The sequence below is a fragment of the Alligator mississippiensis genome, chromosome 3 (genome assembly GCF_030867095.1).
Source record: "Alligator mississippiensis isolate rAllMis1 chromosome 3, rAllMis1, whole genome shotgun sequence".
Classification (NCBI taxonomy): domain Eukaryota; kingdom Metazoa; phylum Chordata; order Crocodylia; family Alligatoridae; genus Alligator; species Alligator mississippiensis.
Genome location: NC_081826.1, coordinates 191,098,552 through 191,110,614, shown reverse-complemented (window position 1 = coordinate 191,110,614; position 12,063 = coordinate 191,098,552). Strand labels below are relative to the sequence as shown.

At 42.6% G+C, this 12,063-nt stretch overlaps 1 protein-coding gene across 3 annotated transcripts in view; it reads right to left on the bottom strand.

Annotated features, from left to right (window-relative positions):
* Window positions 1-12,063, bottom strand: part of LOC102564657 (histone-arginine methyltransferase CARM1) — a 155,254-nt gene that overhangs the window by 101,116 nt on the left and 42,075 nt on the right. The window lies entirely within an intron of this gene.

Here is a 12,063-nt window from a genome sequence, read left to right as displayed (position 1 = left end):
GCAATTTAGTGGAGCTATTTATTCATTAGCATACAGGTTCTTGAACATTTTTTCTTTTTAGGGGTGGCACAAAATGGCTGAAACTTTATCCCCATTATCAGCTGCATACCACAGTCCTTTGGGGCACCATGCCATGAATAGTGGGGAACAGAAGCAGATACCAAGGGATGAAACAAGGTACGAGTTCCTTCTTTTAAGCCCTGCCTTGGGTTCCTATAGGGTCTTTGCAACTGCAGACTTTGTTGCTTTCTCATCTGGCACATATACCCTGTAAGCATCCCCCAATTATCTACTTTAGTGTCACACTCCTCTACTTGAGAATTTGCTGCTCTTACAAATAAAACTACAAAGAAAAAGTCAGCAATCATGTGGGCAACTAAACAGACAATGAAGAAAGGAACTTCAGCTATTTTTCCTTCTTTTGCATCTTGGTTATTGCTTTGTATACAGTTATAGCATAAGGGTCATGCCCTGTGTGAAAGCCCTCAACAAACCTTACTTCCTCCAATTTTAATGATCTCACTGGCTGGCTTAATAAGAAGTTTATATACTTTTAGGTGCTGTTCAACTATAAGCAATAGCAAAGGTAAGCACAGGCACTGCTTTTTATAGAAGACAACCCCTAAATTGGAGGTTTGGGGCATAGAAAGCTGGCACAACAACCACCATCCTTGAAGATGTCAGGAAGAAATAGTGATAGTGCATGTGTGCAGTGCACAAGAGGATACACATTCACTTCCAGCCACCTACAAATGGATGAGGACCCTCACTGCTTATAGACATCTAAGAAACAGGACTACCAAGCATGAAGTCCTCAAGCAGAGCCTTCTAAGGAGACTTGTCACCGCAGTATCTAAGCGCCAGGCTTTTAGTGCACTGTCTCCGCACAGTTGTTCCTCTCATTTTAATTCATTCCTATGACTGCTACTTGTCTAGTAAATTTTTCAAAACCTGCTTGCTAGTAATAAGTGGATTTATTAACGGAAGGAATGACTACTTGCAGTGTTGGGGGAAGGGGGAGGAAGGGAATGGAGATGGGACAGGAAAGGAAGGACAGGCAAAAAATGCAAGGAAAGAAAAGAATGGGGCATACAGGTGTAGAATGAGAAGAGAGAGAGAGGATATAGACAATCTTGCAAATCACATACAAGCAGCAAACAATGTACTAGAATCTATCACAGGATTTGAAAGAGAAAAACCCGGGTCAAGCCAGGATAGAGAAAAAGGAAGAGCAAAATACGCTACAAGAGATTTAGTAAACTACGTTTTAACAGTGAGTTATCAGTAGATTGTTAAGCGTAATAGGTAGTCAAATCAAATGCCCTACAGCAGTGTTTCTCAACCTTTTAAGTAGCAAGTACCCCCTCAGTTCTGAAAATTTTAATAAGTACCCCAACACTCAATTTTCCAGGAGATTTTGTATTTACAGACTAATGCGTGCTATACATTGGAAGAAGGGCTGTGTATATAAGGCCGTGATATGACAGATGTCCAATCTGGTGTGGATAGGGTTGCCACCTTTTACACCAGGGGTGCACAACTCAAGTATGTACCTGGGCTAGAGGTGATGCTGCCCAAAGCTAGGAGGGCTGAACGCCAAATTATTACAGGGGAATTTACTGGGCACCAAATTTTTTGCCATGGTTTTGAGAGGGAAAAAAAGGGCGAGAGAGAGGAAAAGAGAAAGAGAGTGTTGTTGTACCCACATATCCCCTGCCTGTGTCTCACGTACCCTCAGGGATACACGTACCACAGGTTGAGAAACTATGCCCTACAGGACAGTTTTATTTTGTTACTGGTAACAAAGGTAGCACCTGAGAGAAGGAAGAAACAGAGCAGCACACACATTTTTCATTCCAGCTAGTCAGCTTAATCATGACACTCATACATTCCTCAAGTCCTGCACTTCAGAGAAATCTACTGAGGTGAAAAATAATGCTAGCATTGACCGAATAGACATTTCACACGTTAGTGAGGCTTGCTGGGCAAAACAATACAAGTTTTCAAAAAAATGTGTCCCTCTTGAGCTCATGCAAACCTTGATGAATACATACAAATTTGGATTTTAATGTGTGTGCGCATATTTTTTCCTTGGTCCTAGGTATGCGAACGGCTGAGACAGAATATGAGGGACTAACTTAGTATATAAAACTCCCACTTGCGAAGTAGAGTGGCTGTACAACTGCAACTTCCCCACAATTGTTGGAATAGCATTAGAAGACTGTGATTTCAGCGTTAAAATTGTCCACAGTTCATTCCCTACTAAGAACTGTTTCCTCTTTATACAAATATACACCCCATATATATATGGCTCATGTAGCCATAGGTGGTTTAGTGTATAGATATCAGGCTTGTGAAATGACATTTTTTCTTTAAAAATCAGTTCAAATATTCTCTTTGGTATGCTGCATATTCATGCATTTCAGCTGCTCCGTTATAGTACTGTTTCCTCTGTGCTGCAATTTACATTCTGCTGTCAATAAATCTACAACTCGCAAGTCTTAAACTGAGAACCAGTTTAACATTACTTCACCAAAGAAGCAAGAAAAATACATGATACTATCATAAAAAAAAGGAAAAACCCAAACCCTGAAGTCAATATGGGAAGCAAAGCTAAAAACATCTTTATTGGGTTGCTTTTTTGTTCAGAAAGACCTCAAACAAAGTCATATTGAGATTTGGAGGGGTTCTCCCCAGAGTCTTATCTTCCGATTCAACATCTGAGAGCGAGCACTGAGCCACAGCATATGAATCTGGATGTAGATCCCAGTTTTTCTTAAAATTTGCAGAGGGCCTGAGATGCACAGATTTAGTGTTCTGGTTCAAACATATTTTTAGTTTCCCGACGTGCAACATTTCCTTACAAATGCGTGTGGCTGGCATTTAACCCAGTCCCCTTTAACAAGGCATCTACTGGATATGTAATTTAAAACAGGAAGAGATCCCTAGTGGAGTAACAACCCAAATCCATAGCTTTATAGGGAAGTACTATGAATGACCATCAACAAAGGATTTCCTAGGTGAAGCTAGGAATGATAGTACGCTTGCAAAATTAATATTTCTCTCTTTTGTCTGTACAAGTACAAGCATGTAAAGGCTTAAGGGAGTGGTTTGGAGTAATTAATAAATAATGTGGATCACCAGTTTGTTCAGTAGATTGTGGAGAGCAAAGAGAGCCAAAGAAATCTCTACCTATAGAGAGCAAAGAGATTTCTTTGGCCCTCTCTGATCTCTACAAGAAGAAAAAAACAAAACAAAACAAAACAACAATACTCCCCCTCACCCCACCCCCCAAGGCTTACACACACTTCAGAGATTCACTCAGGACTATTCTTTCAAAACATTGCTCATTAATTATAGTTGTGGCTATAAGCCAGATCTAATATAGGCTATTTTCTCATTGGTGAAAAATGTCAAAAGCTTCCTGTTAACTTCAGTTGCTTTTTTAAACACACCCTTAATGTGCAATGTTCTAAAAATAAGGCTCTATGCAGAATTTTCCCATTAATAAAATCAACTAAAATTTTTTAAAATTCAAATGCAGATATTTCTCTGTTTGAAATCAGGAACATTCTTTCTCCTTTCTATCGGAATACATCTATGCCAGTACTTTTCTCTCAAAGTAGAAGCATACATGACAGAACCATAATTAGGTTTGATTTAATGAAGTCAATATGAAGCTTCACTTTATAATTCCCTGTCATATTTTTCAGACTAATTTTAATCCCTTCTTAGCACATTACAAGAAATGCCTCATCTGGAGCACGACAGTCCGACTACTGCTTATGTTTTTACTCCCACTTTTTGCTTTTCATATAACAGAAATTAGTTACACCCAAAACATGTTTTGCTTAGTACTCCATATGCACATACCACTTTAGGAGTTAAAGATAGGAATTTCAAAAGCACTCAGGTGATTAGAGAAAAGAAATTCTATTAGTAGACCCATTAAAAGGTCAATAGGGCATATACTAGTTATTCACTTGGGTGTTTTGAAAATTCCCCACAAAAAGATTATGACAAAGGGTGGTGGGTCATGAGAACAAAGCAGGCAGCAGCTATGAGGAACCTGGAATCAATTACAACACCTCCTCTAAATATCGCACATGTGATCTCCATGTTGCTTCTTCTAGCACCAAATTTTAAGGAAGCAACTAAAAAGTATTCAGCCTGCATTCCTCCTTTAACCAAGTGACTCGCTGCAGATTTTGCATGAGCTATGTATAGAATACTGTGCAAAGCTACATTCATGGTAACCAAAATGCTTCATTTGTCCATGTGGACCCCTGCCTCCGTTTTGTGCCCCACTCCCCACTGTAGGGACAAGGCTGGGTGCTTGGGCCAAAGAGGAAATGGTGACTTCCAGTTGCTGCCACAATTGTGAATGTGAACACATGTAGCTGCCAGAAGCAGCTGCTTTCTTTCACCTCCTCCCTCAAGTTGGTGCCTGGGGTGGTTGCCCCTATTGCTCCCCTAGGTATGCCTGACCTCTTCCCCTGCATAAATTAGTCTGTTCTATTTAGAGTTTAAGCGTCAACATGAACTCTCAAACTATGTGCTTATAAAGCCTTTAAAAAGTGGAGCCTTGAACAGGGTTGATTAGGTACAACTGTAATACAAACAATAAGTAAGCAGACCATCCCTGAACACATGATACTTTTAGGGGGAATCTGGTTTCATTCACATCCAGGGAAATTATTTTGTGACTGCAATAAAAAAAATGAAGATAAACCACTGACCACTTTTTATCTGTGGGGTGAGTTATTTTCAAAAAACTCAGTCACAGGTTGGTGTGAGCAGAGATTTGATAACATTCGGCATTGAAACGGAATAAATTTTAAGCCCATGAAGGTGCCTGCCTTATATACGATATCTTTTCAGCTCAGAGTCTATGCTATATGTTATTATAAATAAATGTACTATACTGTATATCACAGATTAAGAGGGATATGTGTAAAATTTTGCTTTATGCAGACCTGTTGTATGCAGGCTGGGTTTTGTTTTATTTTTGTTTTTTTTTGTTTTTTAAATTGTCATATATTTCGGAGGGAGGGGGGAGAGAAACACAGAAGGGAGAGCATGTAAATTTAAAAGATATACTTCTGTGGGCTCAAAGAAGTAACACTTAGGAAAAGAAAAGAAAAGAAAAAAGATAATTATTTTTTTAAATGGTAGATTTTAAGTTTAATTTATTTAACAGCTGGATACATTTCAAAGCCTGAAGTACTTGGGTTGATTTTTTTTAAATAAAAGGAAAACAGTCATAAAATAAAGTTGATAGGTAACATCAAAAAATTAAAACAGCAGATAATGAGGTCTTGGTGACAGCAGCAGAATGTAAATCTTCTTTAAGAACGTAAAACTTTCTGAACAATTTATCCTTTGTTAGAGAAAACTTGATTTTCTTTAAATATCAGGCATGTGTGTATTCCTGTTACTATGCTACAGTCTATTTACTGTATACAGCACCTTTCATGCAGAACATCACAAAACACTTTACAAAAACCCCCCAAGCATAGCAGCTCATAAAACACCAAAGTATGTAATTTCAGCATTTCACCTGATAAATACTAAAATCCAAATAAAACATGTGGTTTTCTTGTCTAAATACACCAGGCATAATGATTGTGGCCTGAAGCAACTTTATCAGAAGTTAACTATACACTTAAAACTGTATACAGTTAAAGGCCTCTCTCTCTCTCTCTCTCTCTCTCTGTAGGTCTATAGGAAGGACCTTCACAAAATTAGAATAGATGAGGATAAAGTTAGTTATATCTCTTGAACAAAATGAAACACATTTTTAAAAGAAATCTTATTTTAGCTGCCCATATAACTGAGCACTTTATTGGACCAGCAAAACCAGAGTGATAAAAGTTAATTTAGATAATCTGCTCTCAACAAAAATATATGGCCAGATTCACAAATCAAATGTGAGTTTGGTATTATTTTTCTCTTATACAAATGGAAATATTGAGAGAGAGAGAGAGAGAAAGAGAGGCTCTGACTTGTCCAAGACCTGAGGAATTTTTTGGCAAGGAGGAGCACAAAACCAAGGCCTGCTAATCCCATTTTCTACATTAACCACAAGACCAACAAGTGCTGCTAATGATAACTTTATCATACAGTAAGAAGTCCCTCCACACAAACATGCACACACCATGCAGAACATTATTTGGAGGAAAAATTTGGCTCCTATTATTTATTTTAAAAAATAAGGCTAAGGGGTTATACTTATTCCTGACAGATTTGGAGTTGGAGCTTGTCAAGATCTAAAGATAACATATGCAATGATAGCTCCATGATCATATCATGTAACCCATTAGGGTTAGAAAAATAGATCTTGGAATCATCTGTACAGGAATCACAGCCCAACTCACACCAAGAAAATACTTGCTCAGAGTATCTTGTTACCGCTACAAAACGAAGCCATGAGTGAATCATCACTCTGAACACTGACAGGATCTTAAACATAACTATGATTGATAGCAGTGAATTAACCTTATTGAGCCAGTCTGAAGATGAGCAACAAATGCTGAACCCAAGAAATGTATTAATGTTTAATGCAGTCAAGCCAATTTTTGGTCATTGAAAATGTCCAATAGAACAGATAATGCAAACTAAAAGAAAGCTGAAGATGCAGAGGCAAAGCTGGCAAGACTTCCACAATCCTTATTAAGCAAAGTCTTTACATATGACCAAAGAAACAAGCCCAGTGAGTCTTTGATGGGCAATTATAAAAGGAAGTGCCAAATCCTTCCCCCACCTAAGGGTGCTGTTACATCTTACCTTTCCCACATGTTAAGGGCTCTTAAAATGAGAGTGTCTGCACGTTAAGGCAGGAAAAGATAAGCAAAGTGGGCTCTGAGCATCTGAGAGATAATCCTCTTTGGGCGAGGATTACCCCTAGCTACACTTAGGCAAATCATGTTACAGTCATGTTAAACTGCTCCATGTGACCAATACAGGTTGGGAGCAGTCCTTCAGAATCCCAGGATGCACTAATCCTAGCCACCTCTCCACCCCTCTCCTTCCCCATGTGGACAAGCTGTCCTCCAGAGCAGTGGATCCCAATCTGCGGTATGTGTACCACCACTGGTATGCAGACAACCTATCAGTGGTACACATTAACAAATTTATTATAATTATTTTGACAAAAACTTGCTGGTGGTACTTAAGGTTGAACTGAAAAATTTGCTGGTGGTAGTTAAGGTTGTATCAGTTTAAATTGGCTGTGCACAATCTGTCAGAGCATTACTGCCCTGCAGTGATAGCCAGAGGAGTTTCCAAGGTAAAAACTCTTTCCTCTCTGTGCTCAGAGGCACATCTTCTCCCTGCCCTTCCCATTCCAGGCTCACTCAGTGTTCTCCCCAGCTCTTGCCTTCCTGCTCACTTGCAGCCATCAGTGCTGTCCCAGGGGCAAAGGAAGCTTTTGCCTTGCTCCAGGGGCTGGGCTCAGCACAAAGAGCAGCAGTAGTGGTGGTAGATGAATGGGTTCCCCCTCCCTGCCGGCTCCCAGGCTGGCAGGGAACACCTGGGGATTGGCCGTAGCCCAGAGTGGCAGCAGCAAGGGTGTTTCCCCTCCCTGCCTACTCCCTCCTGATGCTACCCACCAGCTCTGGAGCAGGCAGGGATGGGGAGCACACCCACCTGCTACTACCATTCTCCAGGCTGGGCCCAGTCACTGCATAATCCCTGGAGAGGGACAGGAGCTTCCTACACCTCTAGGACAGCACTGTCAGCCACTGGTGAGCTTGGAGAAAGGGTGGAAGGGGGAAGAAGTGGGGAGCCAGTCTAGGAAGGTGGGACAGTACAGGCCAAATCCAGGTGAAGTAGGGCCTGGTGGAACAGCTTCTGAGCAGCAGAAGAAAATATACTGCCATCAGAGAGCCAGCAAGTTGGGCAGGCACCGGGCAAACTTGGCAGTTCCTAGCCATGCCCCTACTCACCAGCCCTATAGTAGCATGGCCAAGCTATGTAAATTAGAGAGGGTATTAACCCTTAATGTGCAACCGCTCACAGGACGTGCTACCTTTAACCATTTAACATTCCTTAGAGTTACATATTCCAATTAGCACCTGCCTACTACACCCTTACAAAATGTTTGTTTTGTGCAAAGTTTTAATGAAGGTTGGAAATGAAGTTTCAGTGGTTAAATAGGTTTCTCTGAAATTCAGCAAAATAGTCCTTGTTTAATACAAATAAGAATCTCAAGAATATATTAAGAGGTATACATAAGTAGATAGCTAAATCTTTAAAAACCCAAAAAGCTATTTGGTGGGATATTGCTAGTTCAAGACCACCTAAGCCCAGTTATAACAAAAATTCATTTTGTTGTAAATGAGAAATAACAGCCACACTAGTGGGCCATGTTTCAAAGAATCAGTTTCCAAAACTGACTGGAGATTTGGGAAGCAGAATGAACAACTAAAATGTGGATATTTTCAGGAAATGCCCTCTGTAGTGAGGGACAGGCAAATCTCACCATCTTCAGTGACTAGTTTGAAATGTAGGATGGATTTACAAAAAAAACAGTAATGTAATGGACTGTAACACTGCGGCAGGAACTACTGTTCCCAGAAGGCTGCTGGGAAAAGAGAAAAGAAGGAGGGGAAGGGGGTACTGTGCAGAAACAAGATGTCTAACATTTCTTTTCAACCAGAATTATATCTATCAAGACTCAACAATGAATTAAAAGGAAGCTTCCACAAACTTGAGCCCCACGTAACTGGAAACTACATCAAAAATCCCAAGATATGAAAAAAAAATCAAGATATGAAAAACAGAACTAATGTCATCTTGGTTTGGTTGGTAAATGGAACATAGGCCGTGACCTCAAAAGAGAAACTGGCTCTTCCCATTAAGGACATGTGTTATGACTAAATGTTTTGACACCTAAGTGTTATGTATTTTCCTGTTGGATTACAACCTAAAGGATTGATAACACTTAACCATCTTCAACAGGCATCTTCCCAGAGTCACAGTACAGAAATGAACTCCAATCGATGTGCAATTTGCATGCATCTTGCCTTATTAGAATAACTGTTAAAGCAACCTTATTGCTTTGTGCAAACATTCCCTTTTGCAAGATGTCTGAATTTTTAAAGCACCTAGTTCTAGGCCACATACAGACCTCCAGTTTCCACTGAGAGTCTCTGCTCTCCCAGTAGACAGTATGCATGTACAGATGTTGAGGATTTTTCTCCCAGACCAAAAATGGCCATTCCAACAGAAAAAACCCTGGGAATGACCAAGGGTAAATTGCTGTACATGATCTCTTCTGAGAAAAACTGCAGCAGTGTCCTCCAGCGTTGCAAGGTGCTTTTCTCCCAATGCTCCCCAGGGAAACAATGTGTTGCTGGGGCTGGACTCTCCAGTCAAGCAGGGATAAGAATATGCCCCCTTTACAACTGCCGCAGGCTGATCCTGAAATATCTGGGTCAGCTAACCAAGCTGCATTGCAACCATATGTCTCCAAGCAGACTAAGGAAGCCTGCAGAGCACACAGAGATACGTATACAGGGACCCTCTGGCTGCATACTATCACCATTGTAGGTCTGCTCCCCTGGGGCTCAGAATTCAAATGTTTACTTGGAGATCTCTGGGTAAGTTTCTCTACCAGGAAAACAAACCAAGGAGAATTTTCCCAGATCATCTGAACATGTGTACGCATCCTTAGTCTAGTCTTCAACTGGCACCATTACTTGACATATTGAACAGAACATTAGAGAAATAAAGACGGCATCACAAACTCTATCTAATTATTTGGGGGAATATAAAAATGATTTTGTGTTATGGCTTCACCTACAAACGTCAATCAAATATGTGCTAGGCATCATACATGGCCATAGCACAGGAGACAGTTGCAGTCTGGGCATCAGAAAGTAACAGATGGACAAAGAGATGCTAGGCAAGCAACGATGAGTAACTCATTAACAAAGTTTTGCAGATAAATGGGAGTCATGGCTTGCCTTTTGACTAAACAAATTTACAGTTTATAGTGTGATTGAGTTGATGTTATTTAAAGAAATGGATAGAGTCAGTTTCAATAACTAACAAGAAAAAATATTTTTCTAATCTGAAGCCTTCTGTCTTTATCACAATTTTTATCTAGTTTCTAATCATATAATAGCATATAAGAGTGGTTTGTTTCCCATACTGCCTGATTAATACACAATAAATTTAAGGCCTCCTGCTAAGACACTAGATTAGTAGATTGTAAGGCTGGAAGGGACCTCGGAAGATCATTGGATCCAGCCCCTGCACCAAGCAGGAAAGATAACTGGGGGTCAGGTGACTCCAGCGAGGTGACTGTCTAGTCTCTTGTAGATTTACAGGGTAGGTGATTGCGCCATCTCTGGAAGGAGCTTATTCCACAGTCTGGACACCCTGACTGTGAAGAAGTTTTTCCTAATGTTGAGCCTGAATCAACCTTCCAGGAGTTTGTGACCATTACTCCTGGTTTTCCCCTTGGGTGCCCTGGTGAACAGTTATTCACCAAGCCCTTGATGTACTTCCCTATTGTAGCAGTAAGCTGCTACCAGGTCCCCTCTCAGCCTTCTTTTCCTCAGGCTGAAGAGTCCCAGATCCCTCAGCCTTTTAAAAGGCTTGCCTTTTAAGACTCTGATCATATGGGTGGCTCTGCTTTGGAATCTCTCAAGCTTGTTCATGCCCTTGTTAAAGCGTGGTGCCCTGAACTGGACACAGTACTCCAGCTGCGGTCTCACCAGTCCTGAGTAGAATGGAAGAATCACCTCCTTGGTTTTGCTGGAGATGCATCGATTGACGCATGCCAGAGTATTATTTGCCCTACTGACTACAGCATTGCACTGCCGGCTCATATTCATACTGTGATCTATTACCACCCCCAGGTCCCTTTCATTTGTGGTCCTAGTCAGTTTGGTGCTGCCAAGCCTGTAGATGTGTTGGGGGTTGCTCGTCCTGAGGTGGAGCACTTTATATTTCTCGACATTGAACTTCATCAGGTTCTGATCTGGCCAACTTGCTAGCCTGTCTAGGTCTGCCTGTATCTGTAGCCTGCATCTTCAAGTGTGACTACGCTCCCCCATAACATAGTGTCATCCGCAAACCTGGCCAGTGAGCTCTCCACCGCTACCCACCACCACAGGGTCCACATACCCCAGCCCCGCTTGCTCCCCCAGCTCCCCAGATTGCTGCCCCACCTGGTCCCATCCCCTGTGGGCTTCTGCAGCCCCACCCCCGATGACTGCCCCACCCAGCCCCACCCCCCGCCCACTCCCCCACCTGGCCCCATCCCCTGCTTGCACCCCCAGGCCCCCGATGGCTGCCTCCCCGCGCTAGCCTCCAGAACTTAAAAAAAACAAAACAAAACAAAAAAAAGCCTCTATTCACCAGCAGTAGCAGGAGCTGTGGGGACTCCAAAGCCTCCTGGCAGAGCATGAGGCCAGGCGGGGGGTGGGGCTCGGTGAGGTAGTGATCAGGAGGGCTCGGGGCAGGCAGGGGATGGGGCCAGGTGGGGCAGCAATGAGGGGAGCTTAGGGGGAGGTGGAGCAGTGATCGGGGGGCTGGGGAAGCAGGACGGGCTGGCAGGGTCCCCCCCACGATCCCCTCCCTCCTCCTCCAGTCCCTCCACCCCCTACATACCGGCACTGGAGCCTGGGTCCAGCTCCCTGTGACTGGCATGCAGCCTGCCCTGCACAGGCAGACAGCATGCTTCAGGACTGGGGCAAGGGCCAGTCACTCTGGATGCTACCAGAGCGTCTCCGTGGAGGACCCAGCCTCCAGTTGCCTCAGGGCATGGTCTGGGACCGTGCCCTGCCCCGCTTTTTCTCGCTGTGGTTTTTTTTTACCCCTGACTTACCAGCTCCTTCAGCAGCATTAGGGGGCTCATGCAGAGCCCCTCATGCAACATGGGGCAGCAGGAGGAAGTGGGGATCACCCCCCCGCTGAGCAGGAACTGGTGAGTTCAGGGGTTTTTCCTCAGGTTTTTTTTCCTTAAAGGGCTACGGCTGGGGCGGGCAGGGCAGCCACGGGGCAGGGGGGCTCGTGTAGAACCTCCCATGCAGCATGGGACAGTGAAGGTCA